Consider the following 18,642-nt stretch of genomic DNA (forward strand, 5'->3'; position numbering starts at 1 on the left):
GAGTTTGAATCAAAGAAAGGTAACACTCAACTCAAAAGGAAATAAAAGTTCTACCCAGGGTGACTAGCAAGCCTTTACACTCGGATGGTTTTCCAAAGAAGCAGAAGAGACAAACACAATTTGTAAAGTCAACTGGTTACAAGCAATGCACAGCATTTCCTGGTGTGTGTGTGTGTATTTCTCTCAGGGACATTATCGGAAAACAGGCTGTATAAAAACCCTCACCCTGTAAAACTGGACCCAGCAGAAAGGAGCGAGCAACAATGAGACGGAGAAGAAAAGCAAAGTTTGCAGGCGTAGGCAGAGCTCTGCTTTAGAGGAAGACACAAAAATGCCCTGAGTCGGTTTTCCCGCCAGTCAAGGTTGATGAGGCTGCATTTGGCTCAGACTAGCAGCTATTAAACAAATGGAACCAAAGTGCCTAAGCAGTAACTGCCATCCTGCGCTCTGCTCCCACAGCTGCTCTGGAGCCTAGAAAAGAGCCAATGGCAGGGAGCCGCCCCATCCCCCTCGGCAGAGCAACCAGACCTGTTTTTGTCTGCTTCAGCAGTAGCGCTCCAATGCTCTTATAGCTTCCTCCCTCAGCCAGCCAGCCAGCCTCCCTCCCTCCCTCTCCTCCCCCCATCTTATTTTCCATCCTCTTTCAACCATCATCCACTCATTTTAATTACGCAGAACGAGTTGCAACTCATCCGCCTGGAAGTTATATTAAAAGGGGGAGGGGGAAGAGAAGAAGAAGAGAAAGAAAGACTCCGAGAGGGATGGGAATAGGAAGGGGGGGGGGAACAGATGAGGGTGGATTTGTGTGCTTAAAAGATGGCACGATAAACAACGCTCCTTGCCTCGCAGTAAATTTTAAAGCAACATTTTTATTTTAAGCATCCTCCTATGTCAGCAGAAACTTTTGAAAGAAATGCCTCTCTGCTCCCTTCCTCTCTCATCCCCTCTGTTTGGATGTGCCCTCCGTGAACAGCAGAATTCATCTTCAGATGTGGTTTATTTTTTTTTAATGTAAAGACAGACGATTTGGCTTTTTTTTAAAAAAAAAAAAGAGGGAAAGAAAAACAAACCACACTGCAACTCACTGATGCCTGTGAGGGAAGAACAAAGCTGGCGAGGTGTGGGAGTGAAGTAGTTGCCATCGCTTTTATATGTGCGTGACTCCCAGATTTATAGAGGGGTTAAACTTAAAAAGATCACCCTAACCCTAATGCAACAAACAACAATTAAAGGGAAAACTGAGTGAAGTGGAGGGAGGGGTTGCCTTTAAGAAAAGAGAAATGGCCTGCCATTTGCATTGGCCCCATCCTCTGAGGGGAGGATATTTGCCCTCAGCACGCAATCCTTCTCAGCATTTATATGGATTTACAAAGGCACATCTGTGCGTGTTGGAGGGCCAGCCTGACGTGTTTTCTGCTAGCAGCAGCTGCGGTTTCTGAGGAAACAAGGCTGATTTTCTAGTCAGGCTGGAGGATTTTTTTCCAAGAGCCTATGCGTGGGGGTGGGGGATAAGGCAGAGAAGGAGGGAGGCAGGGAGGAAAAGCACAGCAATAAAATCTCCAAAGCTCAGAAGGGGGAGAGGCGGGGCAGAAGAGACTGCTGGGAGTTTTCATGTGCTGGCTTTCTCAACGTAGCTTTTTAGTGTTGCAATCCCGATGTTTTATTTTATTAAAGGTACAACTTTTAAAAATACGGGCTATCATTGTATGTGTTTTGCCCGCAGATTGGGGTTCTGACAATAAGAGGGGCCTCGCGTCACATGTTCCCCAATATGTCACCCCCACCTTTTAAATAAAAAGTTAAAAGTCCTTAGTTCTCCCACTTTTTCTTTTTCTTCCTCCAGTGTGCCTCCTCATCTTTATCAGCAGCCCATAGGAGATGTTTCCCTGACTTGGGTCTTCCACTTGAAAACATTTCATCTGCAATTCACAAGATAGGTCTGTTGCATGAAAACATTTGTATCCAGGGAAAAGTGCTTGAAGGTAGGAAAACATCTCTTTCTTCTTCCCATTTCAAAAGTATTTTTCCCTTTCAAAATCAGATCTTAGCAACCAATAAAAACAGGTAAATTATCATGCTGATGAATGATTAACTATGAAGCTGGCTGGCAGGCCAACACGGAAGGGGGAAGGGAGAGAGGATGGGCAAGAAGCAGAGCAAAGGAGAGCAACAGAACACAGACACAGTTATAAACATTCAGAGGGAGAGGGAGAGAGGGCGGGCCGTCTTAGGGAAGCTCTCATGCAAAAACAGCTATTGTATGACCCAGCTCTCATTACACGTTCTGTTTATAGTTACGACTAGAAACAGGGAAGTGTTTACATTTAAGTAAGTAATGGTTGTCCAAATATAGTGGTCGACACCTGAAATAAAAGTGTTGCAGGTGAAGACTCTACACCCAGGAGCAGAGCTTGTAGAAAATGTTTCGTTCATCCACGTATATAGTTAATACAAGTTCCTAGCCACCAAGCAGTATCATCAGATCAGGTCCCATTAAACAACACAATTTTCAGATTACATTTCCAGATGGGTGGAGTATAAATAAATTATTATTATTATTATTATTATTATTATTATTATGATGATGATGATGATGATGAAAATAACATATTTGCAGAACAGATAACTCAAGAAAGAGAGCCAAACCATAGGCTATGTCAGTCACACCCACATGCCATGCATAGGCAAGACATGAAGCATGCCAGCCGGAGGGAGGGAATAAACATTTTCTCACTCTTCATGCACATACATAGACAAGGGCAACAAGATCCAGGCTTATATTCTGCTGCTGTCTCCCTTCACAGAGACAGAGTCTAACAGAGACATAACTACTCCTTTGCTATACTTTCTGTGGGCTGTAATGTTCACTTCTATGCAGTGGTGGAGGAAGCCGCTCAGGCGCCTGGAGCACCACGTGCTGTCCATAGGGGCGGGGCATACCACAGGGCCTCTGGAGTCTGCCTGTCTCCTCCCACTCAGCTGCCCTACAGTTGGGGGACAGCGGGCGGACCGTTTGGACAGCATGGAGCCTGCACGTGCCCAAGCCACCACATCTCTCCCAGAAGAGATGCATGGCTTGGGCACGCTGCAGGCCACGCGGTGAGTGCCACCCGACATTTTGTCACCCCCCTCAGTGGTGATACCTGGGGCAGCCCACACCCACCACACACTCCTTCCTCTGCCCCTGCTGCTATGGCTGTGCTGTCTGCTTCTCATCTGCCCTGGGTGGACAAGAAAGAGAGGAGGTATGCTGGCTTTGAGCAGGTCCCAGTAAGCTAGACTTTGAGTGAAATGATCCAGCAAACTAGGATGACTCTTCCTTGGTCCTTTATTTTTTGTTTTCATCATGACATTACTGCTTGCCACCATCAGTGAAGTGATGGTTTTTATTTTTTATTACTAGAATTTACACCACATGCTTCAATTGAGGTGACTTACATAAAGCAATAAAATATGCAATAAAATTGAAAACATATATAAAAATGGTAAAAGCAGCAGGCCTATGAAAACAGCAAAAGGATAAAACAAAAGAATCTGGTAAAAACAGTTAAGCCAAAAATCCTGGGAAAATAAAGTATTTGCTTGGCATTAGTATAATTTCACAGAAGGTACCAAGCAAACCCCTCTGGATGAAATGTTCAAAAATCAGGACACTGCAATTGAAAATGTCTTTTCTTTTCTATTGTTTTCTTTTAAATAAATGGAATTAAAATACCAGGAAACACAGCTTTTGCCACTCTGGTATCCTCCCCTCCCAAAATCTAGATGGACCTGCCTCTCTCTGACCCTTATTTCAGCAGACAACCCTAACTGGCAGCATTTTTGTTGGGGGGGGGAATGGCAGAAAAAGCATTGTATGTGGAGTATGCTGTTCTATCCTTTGAAAGGACTATTCAAAATAATATATGTATTCTGTATTATTTAAGCATGCAGTCTCACTGTTCACAGGAAACTAATTTGCAGGAATAGCATTTGAACAAAGACATACTGTACTATTGTCATAACGCCTTGGGTAACAGTACTATTGAAGTATTACATCATGAAGTATTACATGAATTGGTCCCCCATAGGCCTTACACAGAGTGCTAAGTATAACACTGTGTTCCTTAATAGGCATCTTGTGTGATAACTATTATCATTCTGTTCAACATTTCACAATGCTACAGTGCTACATATTTGACACACAACATACATGGCAGATTTCCTGTAAGATGAACAGGACAAAAGAGAGGGGGAAGATGTGTTTAAAGGAGGAGCAGCATGGACAATGGGGGGGGGGAGAGAGTTAATTTTGTAATTTTTGTGTCAACATATGTGAAGAGGGAGATTTCAGCCCTGCCTCCTAGGTTTCATACATCACTGTTGCCATTGGCCCAGCATCTTCACTTACCTTAACTGAGCTTCAATATCATTTCGTTTAAAAACAAAGTCAATAGCTTCCTCCCAATGAGTTTGGAAGCAAAATGAGGCCACCACCGCTCAAGAGGAAAATTTCTGTATAACCAGGAGAATACGGGTATACAAAAACAGCTATCCTTCAATATTGACCCTCCATCTTGCAAGAGTGGAGGACAGTGCATGGATGCTGCATTAACACTACTACAAAATCTGGCTACCATGAGTGCCAAGTGCAGGTGCAAGCTCACATTTACTTTGATATGGGCTCCAAGCAAAGCATCTACTTAGTTGCTACCATGATTTCTGCCTCCTTCTGACACAAGGTGGGTGACTTGACAAGGAAGTAGAGTTGTTACATAGACTAGTTGTGTGGATAAGTGAAAGCCCCAAATCATAGCTAATAGGAAGGCAGACAAGTGTACAGTGGTACCTCTGGATGTGAACGGGATCCGTTCCGGAGCCCCGTTCACATCCAGAAGCGAACGCAACCCGCGTCAGCACGTGACGCACGTGACTTCATTTTGACCGTCTGCGCGAGCGGCGAAACCCAGAAGCAAGGCACTAAGTTACTTCCAAGTCGCCGCAGTGCGCAACCCGAAAATACTTATTCCGAAGCTACTTCAACCCGAGGTATGACTGTACTCTTAGTCAAGAGAAGGCAGATTTTCCCTCACACATGTTTACCATCTCTGTGGCTGCTTGAGCCCAGTTGTCAACAAGTGAGATTTACACTTTCTTATTCTGGCTTGTGGTAAGGCATGGAAATCTCCCTCTATGGGTTCCTGTGAAACTGGCATAGCAGCCTTACAAAACTGTCACACATGGACACCCATGAAAGACATCTCCCTGCTCTCCTGACTTGAAGGCAAGACAGATAAATTTTAGTCACTGGTGCCCGCCTGAGCCTGAAGATGCAATGTGACATTTTGTTTCATGTTTCACTTGCTTATATTGCTGAGTATTCTCAGTATGTAAATTGGCTACTGCATGTAAACAGCATATTAGGTTCTGGTTAAGTATGGTTACACTCTGGTCAATGTCAATGATTACAGTGGCTACCAGGAATGGAACAAAAGCACTACTAAATTATTGCACTTAAAACTAATATCACAATAGTCAAAACAGAAAAAACACCCTAATTTTTTTTGGGGGGGGCAACCTATGGCCTCCATACATTGCTGGATTGCAAATCTTATCAACCCTGACCATTGAGCATGCTATGCTAGCTGGGGCTGGTGAGAGTTGGAGCACACACCATCTGGAGAGCCACAGATTCCCCACCCTGCCCTGTTAGGTGAAGCACAGATATGGTTAACTACTGGAACTATAAAAATGTATTCTGAGGGATAGTTCATTATCTAGACATATGATTGCAACTTTATTAATAAACTTGGCTGAGAGAGTACTGCAGTTTCCAGAGTGTAACACGTGGTTTCTGACCAGGAAACACTCTTCCAGCAATGCCATCCAGTCTCCTGTTTTCAGAGCAACTCTGAGCTCAAGCACCAGGCAAAAGGAACCAGCACATGATAGGCATGCATGCTATTGGTGGTGTATAGGGATCTGAGAAAAGGCAAAGTAGCCCCAAAAGTGGAACAAGGACATTGCTGGTGATGGGGAGACAAAGGACTATGATCCCCATTTTCTTATTAGATGCTCCCACTAAAGTACAGAATACTACTACACAGAAGTCTTCATAAGACTTCTCCTTGTTCAAGTTTCATTTGACACAATTTAATATTTAAATACCAAGCAAATAAATCACTAGGAGCATATAAAAAGGACTGGGTCTAGCAACAGCCACCTAGGCAAACACTTTATGTGATTAGCAGAGCACTGCCTAGCATTCTTGTTCCCTCATCACTGAATAAAACTGTCATTAGCAGAGTGCCCATACTAATATCATCACTTGCTAATGCACAGCTTAAATTGGGGACAAATCTAGTTAATGGAGTAATCTAAATGGGATCCATGCTGGAAAGGTATAGTTTGACAAACATGTTGGCTTCACCCTTGGAGGAACTGAATTCTAATAAAATGCATATGAACACTTTCTGTAAAAGGAAAAAAAAATGCTACAAGGGAAGCAGATCAATTTAAAGGTTAGTGGATATCCTCTAGATGCAACAAATGTTTCTGTTCAGTGTTGCTATGCACATGTTGTCTGAGTTTGAGGGGGCTTAAAATCAAAAAACAGCATCAAAGACATGGGCTCTAACATGGGTCTTCCTTAATGGGCAAAATTTATTTTGTTATTTTGTTACATTTTTGAGCATGTAAAAGTGTACTCAGTCAGTTTAACCCAACCCATTTGAAGACTACTTTCAGAGCAACCCTCAAACAGGGACATAACAGTGAAATACACTGCAGAATTGTTGTATGCTACACTCGCAACTCAACCATCAATTTGGGGATAAAAGCAGCAGATAATACTGTAAGCTTGTTGTACCCTCTCAGTTTCAGTCAACTTGCAACTTGCAGCAGGGGGTAAAATAATGCTGGAAACCCCTGCATGATGGTAGTAAACCACTCAGAGCCTAACCTGCACCCTTCAGTGTGAAGGCTACTGCAGAGCCACATTGCATGTCTCTTCCAGCAATGGCCCTTCCAACATGCAATTTGGAGGCAATTAAATTCCATTTGCATTAATAGGGCTATTAAAAAGAAGTTTCACACTAAATAGCTGAAATTGAAAGAGCAGGGCCTCTTCTGTATGCTACTACCTCCCGGGATTTTTTGAGATGGGTTGGGGATAGACACACTACATTCAAATCATGTCTGAATTTAACTTTCATCTCCTAGCCTGTGGAGTTACCCCCACTTTCACATTCACTGGCAGTGGAAATCACCAAGCTATGGGTAATGCTTCACCCGCATAGGGATCCCCATATCTTAGCATATTTGTACTTCTGCAAACTCAGGGTTCCCAAGTCAGCTGATACCTCTTGTACATGAGCTGCTTGGGCCACATAATTTCAAGTACTGGGCCCTGAAGATCAGAAACAGAATATAATATTGATGTTAGTTTATGCTTGGACACATACCTCAACTTAATAACTTGATCTTGCCTATGCATGCAGCTGCTTTGCTTGTGCCACTAAGAAAGCTACAGTCAAAAAAGAAAGCTTCTAATTAAGTAGATTTTCCTGTTTCAGTTGATTTAATATCCTAGCTTGTGGGAACTGGAAACTATGGTTAATTAGAGATTTCCTGGTTTGCTTATTCATTGTTGTCCCCTGTGTTACAGAACCCGGACTGGCCTAATACAGTAGTTGGACATTTAGTATCACCACTTCCATGCTGTGGTACACTCTATCAGCAGAGATTCAGCAGGCATTGTCACTTCTGACTTTCAGATGTCTCTTGAAGACTTTTTAATGTCAACAGGCCTGTGCATTTGCCAGTCATTTTAATTATTTTTCTGTACTGCTTTTAATAGTTCACTATGTTTTTATATTGCTGTATACTGTTCTGATATTTTATGCAAGCGGGCTATCGAAACACCTTTATAAAATAAATAATTACCACTGCAAAGTGAAAAACAAAGGGGTTGTGTGCAACAGGTAAAAGGCTGTTACCTATTTAAACTTATTAAGCAGTTCAAAAATGGCCATGAATAACAAACTGTGCTTCTCCAAGGGTTCAACCTGTCTGTTTCTACAAACCAGCCAGTAACTTGTTTCTGGCTTATAATTTCCAGGATTCCTTGGGACTGATGTTAACTTTTCCTAACATAATAGTAATTTTTTTTTTTGTATTGTTTTAGAACACGTGGGCGTCAGTGGTGCTACATCTTGCCAGTGTATTACTGGTGATGTACTTGCTCAAGTCCTCTTTCTACGATACCTTGGTATATTTGGATCAGACAGCTGGCTTCTCTCCAATGTCTCTATAATTCACAAGTGCCTTCCTACAAGTTGAAAGCTTCTTTCTTTAATATATTTATAAAATAATCTGTAAAACATTTTCTTGAGTGCCGCATTCCATGAAATTTTCCAAAGGGGGAAAGTGGAAGAAAAAGAGGCAGGTGCCGGCAGAGTAAAGGTACAGTGAAAAAATCCTGATGCCATCATTGTTTCCTAACATGAGCCTACTATGAGGAAAACTTTGTGCCATTTGTTTGACAGTTTGATATAAAGGTGCCCCATTTTGAAACTTTATTAGTAAACATTCATTGGAAGTCTTTTTAAACATTTTGAAATACATTTCTTGCTCGCCCTCCCTGCCATTTAAAGGAAGAGACTTCTACAAGCTTTTCACGTAATCAGGGTATCTTGGATTATGCATATTCCGATGATCGTGTTTATGGGGAGCTAGGAAGTACCCTCACTTGGGGACATGCTATGAGCCCCATTTTGAACATGAAATGTACAAACGCCTTCCCTTCAGACTACTATTGCTATAGCAGGTTTTAAAATTTAAGTTTAAAAATATCCAATTTGGTAAATGTGTACTAAGTTTCAGGGCTCTGTGTCTCTGGGACACATTATATATTATCACATATACACAGCAACATGCCCTCATGCTTTTGAATCTGTAGAATTAAATGTGGAGATGAGACCTAAAGACTGTTTGACTCAAAGTATCTTTATTGAAAATTCCATGGAATCAATGGCAAAGCTTCAGCTGTTGCTAGTGAAACATTTATTCAGCATTTCTTTCCCACATTTCTTTCCCACAGTCTTTCATTCTAAATATTTTGAGCTTTCTAATACATCCATTAAAAGATTGAAAATGAACACTTTAACATATCCACTTGCCTTGCAGCAAGAAGAAAATCTATTTGGCCCCCATCAATGGCCAGAGGAGCACAACTAGGAACCAGTCCCTTCCAGAAAGAGCTTCTGCAATGGTTGGTCAGTTGCTCTGTGGCTGCAAAGGCCAAGGGAAGGACATCCTGGCCCACTGCCAGCTCCATAATTACAGTAAATGTATAGGAAAGCAAAGTAATCAAACATATGGAGCACTACTATATGGTTAGTCTATTGAAAATGTTAAAAACTAATGTTACAATGCTTTCAGAGACACTCAATGAGGTAATCAACTTGGTTTTAAGCATGTGCTTAAGGATATACATATTCCTGCAAACAAACAACTTTCACCCCAAAACATGTAGGAGTACCAACACATACAGAACTCCTAAAACTGCAGGTTCCTTCTGTTTTATGCAAAGAGGAAGAAAACCATTAAAATTTACAAAAAGTGATGCAGTTCATTGGCTTCATGTGGGAGAAATGATGTGGTTAAACATACACAAACAAACAAACAAACATGCTCTGGGTTATGATTTACTTTGTTTCAAACTAGAGCTACAAGATGTCTAGAGAATTATTTGTAACATACATAAATCTCCTCCTAAGGTAATATATCACCAACACATTGAGTGACTGCCAACATGTTATGCCCTTCAGGGAAAAAATGTTATTTGGAAAACTAAAGTTTTTTTAAATACAAAAAAATGAATTAATTTCTTAGAACAGTAATCCAAAATCTTTTTCAAAAAAACTATGCCAGATGTTTTAGTAACAGTTTATGAATTGATATCATTATCATTCCCTTATAACCCATGCCCCCCTCTCCATACCCTCTTTTTTCACTTACTATAAAACAGTTACTTTATCATGAGATAATACTACAAGCATATGATATAGCAACCAAATGGAAAACAGAAGGATTTTCCATATCCATGCTGCTGCTGTGAGAAACGTTTGATTTCCTTGGTAAACTGAGAGTGCCAGCCAATGTGTTATTTGCTAGATATTACTGAGTATTGTTACTGGTTGCCCATTTGCTACCAGGTCACATTTAAGTGCTACTATTCTATTAGTACTATTATATTATTCATAAAGTATGTAAATATGCCGTTGTATATTTCTAAATACCTGTTTTTCCTAATATTTTTAATGTTTTGATTTAATGTAAACCATGTAGAGGTTTATTTTCAATCAAGCAGTATATAAATGTTGTTGAATAAAAAGAAAATAAAAAAACAGTTATCCTTGAGACTATCCAAAGACTATGTTTACATCCACATTTTCATCCAGCTCTAGATGGGTATTGTTAGGTGCTCCAGAATGTGCATAGGGATGTGCATCTAACTGACAGGTGTGTGGTACGGGCAAATAAAAATCTTATACAGATGCAATTCCAACATGCACAATACACCTGATTTACAATGCAGTTGTTTTAATCTAGGAAGCAAAACACATACGGATCTCCTTATCTGAAGTATGTATGATCTATAACAGGGTATGCTGCAAGTATGTTGCAGTGGTTTAAGCAGACTCTTTTGAGCTCACGTCATCTGTTTGGTAAGTAGCTAGAAAAGTTCATACTGAGGACAGAGAGAAAGTGTGAATTAAGTTATACAGTCATATCTCATGTTATGTTTGCTTCATGTTACATTTTTTCAGGTTGCATCCCACAGTGACCCAGAAGTACCAGAAAGGGTTACTTCTGGGTTTCGCTGCTCGTGCATGCGCAGCAGTGCTAAATCGCGCTTCGTGCATGTGCACAAACGCCAAATCACGCTGCGCACCTGCGCAGATATGGTGCTTCAGGTTGTGGGCTATTCATGTTGTGAATGGGCCTCCGGAACAGATCCCGTTTGCAACCAGAGGTGCCACTGTAAAAGATACAACTGCCCTCCACTTCTTATGTCTCTGAATCCTGGGAGCACTGCACCATTCGCTAGAAAATTAGTTCTATTCCACATGACAATTTAGGTATTTACACTGGAAAATGCTCAAGAACATGCACACAAAAACAAAATATATCAACACATTTGGAGGCCTCTATATGAATATGCAAAAAAGCACATTGTTTGATGTGGCTGCAATCCTTGTTAGCGCATCTGGACTATAGTTAAATGTACTCAATCATTCTGTTGACAAGTGACAATTTATAAGGTTATTGTGTATTGTGACACTGTTGTGGACCTCTCTACCAAGGAGTAAAAACCTTCATTGGTTAGATGTGTTCATCTTCATTTTGAAGAAAGAACAGAAGAGTACGTGGACCAGAGATCTGAGAGCGTAATGTTTTATATCACAGTTAATGAGAACTATTACTCATTATATTTAATATTAAGACTTTGTTCTGTGAAAACTAGAGGAAGAACTCTTGTTTGCAACAATAATGCACAAAGCATAACAAGAAAGAATACAATGTTACAATTAGTTTAACAAGTCAAATAGTATTATCTTATATATTTTTTAAGGTTTAAGACATTTTTACAGATTATCTAATGGACTGATCTTTTGAACTTCTGTACAGACAAGTAAGCATTAGGATTGGCCACAGAGCACCATAAATTGTCGTTTCTATAACTATACTGAGAGCCAGGCAGCTGGTGCCCAAGTGATAGCTGCCAACCTAGATGGCTTTAAAAATGGGTTAGGCAAATTCATGGAAGATAAGGCTATCAATAGCTACTAGCAATAATGGCTTCTGAGTATCAGTTGCTAGGGAACATGAGTGGGAAAGTGTTACTGCACTTGTGTCCTGATTGTGTGCTTCCTGTAGGCATTTGGTTGGCCACTGTTAAGATCACACTGCAGGACTAGCTGGGTCTTGGGTTTCATAGAGCAGGGCTGTCCTTGTGCTATCATGGCACCTGCACCATTGCCAGAAAGGTCTTGTGAAGATCAGGATTGGTAGAGAAGTGGCATGGCAAGGGGTGAATTTTTCAGTGCAGTACCTTAAAGACATTCAGGGAGTTTTATGCCGACACAACCCTACTGCAAGTATTTAGTGAAATTTCAACTGACAGGTAAGATAACAAAATAGAAATTTCCACATTTGTTAAGTGCAGGATATATAAATGGCTTTTTAAAAAGAAAGCAGGAATGGAATTTGTGAAATCTCTTCCTATTTCTGTGGGTTTTACATTTCTGCTTTGTATTCCCTTTTCCCCTTCTCCAGTTCTTCTGTTTGGAGGCTAGTGCTTACACAGTAAAATCGCTCCAGGAGCCTCCCACATGATATCGTTTTTATTCTACCAAGTTAATGCCAGGGTTTTCAGATAAGAGAGCAGAAGAAACACTATCCCTCTTCTTGTCCTTCATTTAGCATACATAATCAAACTGGTACACTCACCTGAGAAGAAGTCAGCATCTGATTATATTATATAGCACTGATATGAGCAAAGAAAAGCAGTCAGCACGCATGAGAGTATTTGGAGTCTTTCTAATCAGAAGCATGTGGAAAAATGCCATCTACCATAGCGGAAATTATAGTTAAAATTGCACAACACCTTTATGATATAAATGTATATAAACTATAGATAATACAAAAACTCCCTCTCTCCTTAGAATGAGATAACATTCAAAATACAATATAATTATCTTTTCCCACTACAGTTCTTCTGTTTGGAGGCTAGTTTGCACAGTAAAACCACTCTAGAAGCCCTCAGTTGATGAGAGGAAGCTCATCAAATATGCAGATGACACCAAATTAGAATGGGTGGCTAATACCACAGAAGACAGAATCTGGATTCAAGATGACCATAACAGATTGGAGATGTAAGGTTCTACACTTAGGTAGGAATAACCAGCTGCAAAAATATAAGATGGGAGACACCTGGCTTACCAGTAGTACATGTGAAAGGGGTCTAGGGGTCCTAATAGACCACAAGCTTGTCTTCGCCTGCTCCTGCTCCAGAGGCTAGGACCCAAACCAATGGATTCAAGTTACGGTACAATAAAGGAGATTCTAATTAAACACCAGGAAGAACTTTTTGACTGTAAGAGCTGTTAAACAGTGGAATGGACACCCTCAGAAGTTGGTGGACTCTCCTCACTGAATGTTTTTAAGCAGAGGTTGGATGGCCATTTGTCATGGAGGCTTTAGTTGAAATTCCTGCACTGCAGGGAGTTGGGACTAGGTGACCCTTCCAACTCTATGATTCTATGAAATCATAGCAAAAGTGAATGAATACAAAGAAGGATGTAACCAGTACACTGGTTATGGGAAAATGGGAAAGTGGGTGATTGTTTGATCTAAATAGAATTAGAATTTTTAGGAATAGTGATTGTTTTCTTCATCTGATTCAAAATTCCATTCTGAGCCCTTAAGTGGGAGTGACAAACAGAGAGAAAGTCATGATTAAATGCCACTCTACAGACTATGTCTAATGAAAACCAAGGGACTAACAATCCAAGGAGGAAGAATTCCTATGCCATGCTTACTGAAATGGATAGAATTCCATGGAAAAATGCACAGTGAATGGCATTAATAATATATATTGATTGTGTTCCTAATCAATGATGCCAACAGAGCAGGACTTTTGGGCAGAGTCCAGGGGGCCCTCAGCAAAATGAGCACAAGGGCGTATTTTGAATCAAATGTGCACATTATCATCTAAATAAAAGGATATAATAAAAGAGTTTTGATTTAATTCAAGATTCCTTAACAATTGCACTTTTGGGGATAAGTCAATTCTCCCACCATTCAAGTTATTTTTTAAAAATGCCTTTATTATAAATTTTAAAACCCTCAACCAATAGGCAACCACAGTCATAAAATATAAGTCCAGTCTTCGTCTCATCTCCCCAAGGTCTCAATTAATTCCTATCTAGCCCCCATCAGTATAATTAACATAATTACTCAGAAGCATTGTACTTCACCTTCTGCTTTAGAAGTGACCCAAGTTTATTTAAAGAGTAGCACCTGAACCCCATCAAACACTGCCTCAAGAAAAAGAGAGGTTTGTAAAAATACACCCAGAGAACACCCAACTTTCCAGGGTTTCTGAACTGACATACTTGATTTGTGACAAATGAAGCAAGCTTTCTTTATTTTTCACCCTCATTTAAATTTTCTAAGTAAATTACGTTGGCTGATTTGGAGTAGAAATTATATTTCTTCCACAAGTTATTACTATGTGCCACTAGATATATCACATGCACGCCATTACCTGCATCCTAGAAAATACTGGTAAATGTACAGTGCCTATCTTCTATTTGATCCATCATATTCTCCACACTGCTACAAGGGAAAGATGACCTCAGTTAACACTTGAGAGGCTCATACCTATTACACTTACTAAAAACACTCTGCAAACATATAATTTACCAGGCAGCGTTCAACAGAGTTCAAGCACTCTCTTGGCATATATTTAGTATACTTAGGGTGTGACATTCAATGCAAAACGAGTTTCCTGGAAAGTAGACTAATGCTAATCAATAGATCTGACTCAGTGAAAAACCTTGGACTGATAAAAGGAGGCATCAAACATGAAGACAGATCATTACCTCGTCTAGTAGCTGTCTATCATTTACAGTGAGGTGAAAAACTGTTTCTTTAAAATGATCACTTTAACTCAGTTCAAACTGAAACACTATTTCAAAAATAAGCTCTGTGGGTCCAGTGCCACTATTTTACAAAAATTGGTCAGATCCCATTTTGCAATTGCCAGAAACCATTGTTATTAGCACTGTTCAAAGTACTCATACAAAGACCGTTTAAAGTCACCACACTGAGACATTCAGCTAACCTCTTTTAAGTCAGATGCTTCAATGGTAAAATGGATTGGCAAAAGGGAAAAGACTGTCTCTCCATGTGAAAGTATGCAGTCAAAATTGTCTACGTTTCCCAAATTGTTCACGTTTCCCACATTGCTACATGTAATATGGATGTTAATAAAAGGGATGTTTAAACCTTCAAGCTAAATTCATCTCCTATTCATTTTACAGATATTCTGGTTCCCAGTATTAATTTGGTTCCCTTGGTGATTTTTAGGATTTCAACAAAAATTAGTTAAAATAAATTGAAATGTTTAAATAAAAATGAGTGGAGAAATGTTAGTACAGTACTGACTTAATACACCCATCCACTTCTTTACCTAAGTAAAAAATTACCTGAAAGTAAATTTAGTGGTGCCCAGGGGAATCACAATGAATGTAGATCCAACACCTTAGCTTGGAATAAGGTGGGGGAAATGGCACAGAAGATTTGAAGTACAGTCATTTGGGTTCTCAGCTCCAGACTTACAGTCTGGGATGCCCAATTCATAACCCCTTCACCCACTGTAGATGGAAAATCCACATTTGCAATTCACATCTGAAGCAGGTTACTTAAGAGTAAGTTACGCATTCTATAGACTTTACTCGTGAGTTTAGGATTACAAATCTAAATCTTTTACAAACCATTTAAAAAACAACTACCTGCATAACAAAACATCCCCTTCCTGCTCATCTCCCTGCAGCCCCCTATGCACCCTCAAAATCTGCTCTGGAAGGCAGAGAGCATATTTTGGGGCACATGGGGAGAGCAGAAGAAAGGGAAGTCCAGCTGCACATATGGAACTCCAGGTGTGGGACATTGCATATAACCCATAGTTTTTCATCTGCCATTTACTATATTCCTCCTGGGGTAGTCTAGTCTTCTCTGATGAGGAACCCTGTAGAGAAAGGGGAGTTACAGGTACTAAACACTACATGGTCTTAGGCAGCTGAATACAGGATGTAGCACTCTTCTCATCTCGCCTTTATGGAGATTCACTGCACCTCTTTGCCCATTTAAACTCATTTATTTATTTAAATTATCTAGGAGCTGAACAAATATTTTAAAACAATACAGTCTCTGTCCACACAAAAAAAAACAAAAGGGAAAGATAGAGAGGAAGCAAAAAACAAGTAAAATGTTTAAGAACCAGGTGAAACGAAGGAGTTCCAACTGAGATGGTGGAGTGGGCCATGTTAAATCTGTATCTATTCATATTTTTAAAAATGGTGTAAGTTATTTATTCCATGACTTATTTATTCACTGAGATTTTATAATTTCCAACCCACCCTGCCCCTTATGGTTATTCAAATACTGATATAAAGCACACTAAAATATATGTAGGACATGACTAAGCGACTAAACAACAACAAAATATATGTGGAACTAAGACACACAAATTAGAAGAATGTGCACCACTGATTACTATATGTAGGCAATGTGTTCTACTTTTAAAATCTCTTAAATTTTTATTACCTAAAGAGAAGAGCCTGGTTATAACACTGACCTTCACTCTCTTAAGGAAAGCTAGGAAAGCACCATTAACGACAACAAAAAGCTTATATAATCCCAAAAAACTTGAAAAAGAAGGCTAGTTTTAGGATACCCTTCGAAATATAAACACGATGTCTATTTGCTCCTTTAGTCCACTCAAAACTGAGCCATTCACTACCCACAGCTGTTTGATGAACAACTCAACATTCTGAGTGCAGCAGACTGCCAGAGTATGTTTTCCCCTCATTCCCTATCATATCATTCCTTATTCACTCCACATGCCTGAAGAGAGAACTTTGTTGCTTTGAACTTTTCTCTACAACTTTCAAAGGAGGGAGGAGGAAAGGGGGGGGGACACAGCACAGGGATGTAAGAAATAGACAGAAAGGACGCATCAAGGTGAATTAGATTTCCACATCATTTATCCTACAGGAAAGCGCATGCTTTAATGTACCCTGAACCAGACAGAGGCATCATTAGGGCTGCATTTTGTCTACAAAGCTAAAGGAATAGCAAATGTAATCTTACACATCTATGTCAATCTAGTTTGACCAGTTCCACAAGTTCAGTTAAAAAGGAAGCATGACATTCTCACTTAAGGGAGCATGAACAAAGGCTGAGAACATGGCCAGACAGTTTTAAGCAAACAGAACTGGAAGCGGCTGGGATGGGAATATGGCATTTAATAAGTTATTAATTACATTTTAGCTGTCAGTGAAAGATGCACTGAAGTATATTGGCACACAAAACAAAACCTTCAGTTAGGTTTAATGCTGTTTAAAAACTTGGGCTACAGCAATACCGTATAACGAGTTAACGAGATATAAGATTTTTAAACAATATTTAAGCAACATTTGCAGGAACACAAGGGATACCAGGCTGGCACTGGTGGACTCAGTGCACATTTTCGAATCACAGAAGATAATACTCTTCCACATTTTCTATTAATACAATAACATAATACTAAGATATGTGGTTAATCTTTAATAGTTTCAGTTTTATAATAAAACTAGAAAGAGAGGGAGGTATCACTAACTTCAAATGCGTATCAAGGTGAAAACTGATATTATGAAAAAAACCTAGGATTCCCAATGAAGTGATTTCCTCATAGGAACAGCATACATAAATCTAGTTAGCAACAAATTATTCTGCATCATTTCCAAGGATGAATTAGTGGGACAAATAGCTTCTGGGGCCAAGGAGGAGGAAAACAAGCAAACAAACAAAGAGCCTCTCCCAGCACCATCACAATTAGCCCCTCCCTTGGAAGCTCCTGCAGCCAATCAGAAGCCACGGAAGCCCTGTCGGACGTTCGGCATCCAAAAATAGTTCACAAACCGGAACAGTCACTTCCGGGTTTGCAGCGTTCAGGACCCAAAACGTTTGGGAACTAAGCTGTTCAAAAACCAAGGTACGACTGTATTCGGGAGCATTCAGGAGCATAGTTGCCTTGAGCTGTGGAGGTAAAGCACAGCCATCGTGGCTAGTAGCCATTGATAGCTCTCTCCTCTATGAGTTCCAGTCAAATGCTTTGCTGTATCTACAGGACTACATGCTGCAGTTCCTCAGCAAGAACACAACATATAAATAGCCGTGGTAGAGCAAAGCAGAAACTCAGTTACAGTGAAGGGATGTAAATAGCCCTTTCACTGAAGCTACAAGTCAGCACCATCAGACCAGGCAATCGAGTTTTATGCATGGTCTTGAAACTCAGTTTAGAGGAGTGTTCATCTCGATCATGGAAAATGTGCCCATTTTCTTCCTTGTTTCTACATTTGTTTGGTCTGCAGAAGCTTTTGCTCAGATCTTGCCCTGTTCTATTGCCACCGATTCACAATCATTCTAGAAGCAAAATTGCAGACCATGGAAGAGCAATCCCCAAACAGGAATGCCTTCCAGTGGCTTAGGCTTATCAGTCACCCCCAGTCACAACTGATGGCAAGGGGGAATAACAATCCCAGTGTTTCCTTAAAACAGATTTTGAATATGTCAGAAGAATGACCTGGCACCCAGGTGGCTAAATATTTTTTGTAAGCAGATCACCTTGTGCACTTGTTTGAGCCAAAGACTTAGCTCCTTTATTGTGGTTTTACTATTTTCATATTCATTAAACACATGTTTGTTTTAAAATACTTTTAGGGGCTAAGTGGCAAGGCAGCCTAGGAAGGCAATTTGTTGGCATCCTGAAAATAGGACACTTTTTACATAGTAGTAGTTAAAAAAATGACTAGAAAACATCAGAAACTG

The 18,642-nt window shown here is 40.1% G+C and overlaps 1 protein-coding gene and 1 long non-coding RNA gene across 15 annotated transcripts in view; one reads left to right on the forward strand and one right to left on the reverse strand.

Moving 5' to 3' along the window:
• Positions 1 to 18,642, reverse strand: part of ARID1B (AT-rich interaction domain 1B) — a 344,407-nt gene that overhangs the window by 182,693 nt on the left and 143,072 nt on the right. The window lies entirely within an intron of this gene.
• LOC309366546 lies at positions 233 to 10,543 on the forward strand. Of its 3 annotated transcripts, XR_014166745.1 has the most exons (4): positions 233 to 1,153; positions 1,844 to 1,982; positions 8,165 to 8,442; positions 9,166 to 10,543. It is a non-coding gene; the product is annotated as an uncharacterized lncRNA (long non-coding RNA). The 3 variants fall into 3 exon arrangements; XR_014166746.1 differs by lacking the exon at positions 8,165 to 8,442 and having other exon boundaries at positions 235 to 1,153; XR_014166747.1 differs by lacking the exon at positions 8,165 to 8,442 and having other exon boundaries at positions 237 to 1,118.

This window comes from Podarcis melisellensis (assembly GCF_964234715.1).
Source record: "Podarcis melisellensis genome assembly, chromosome: 3".
Lineage (NCBI taxonomy): Eukaryota > Metazoa > Chordata > Lepidosauria > Squamata > Lacertidae > Podarcis > Podarcis melisellensis.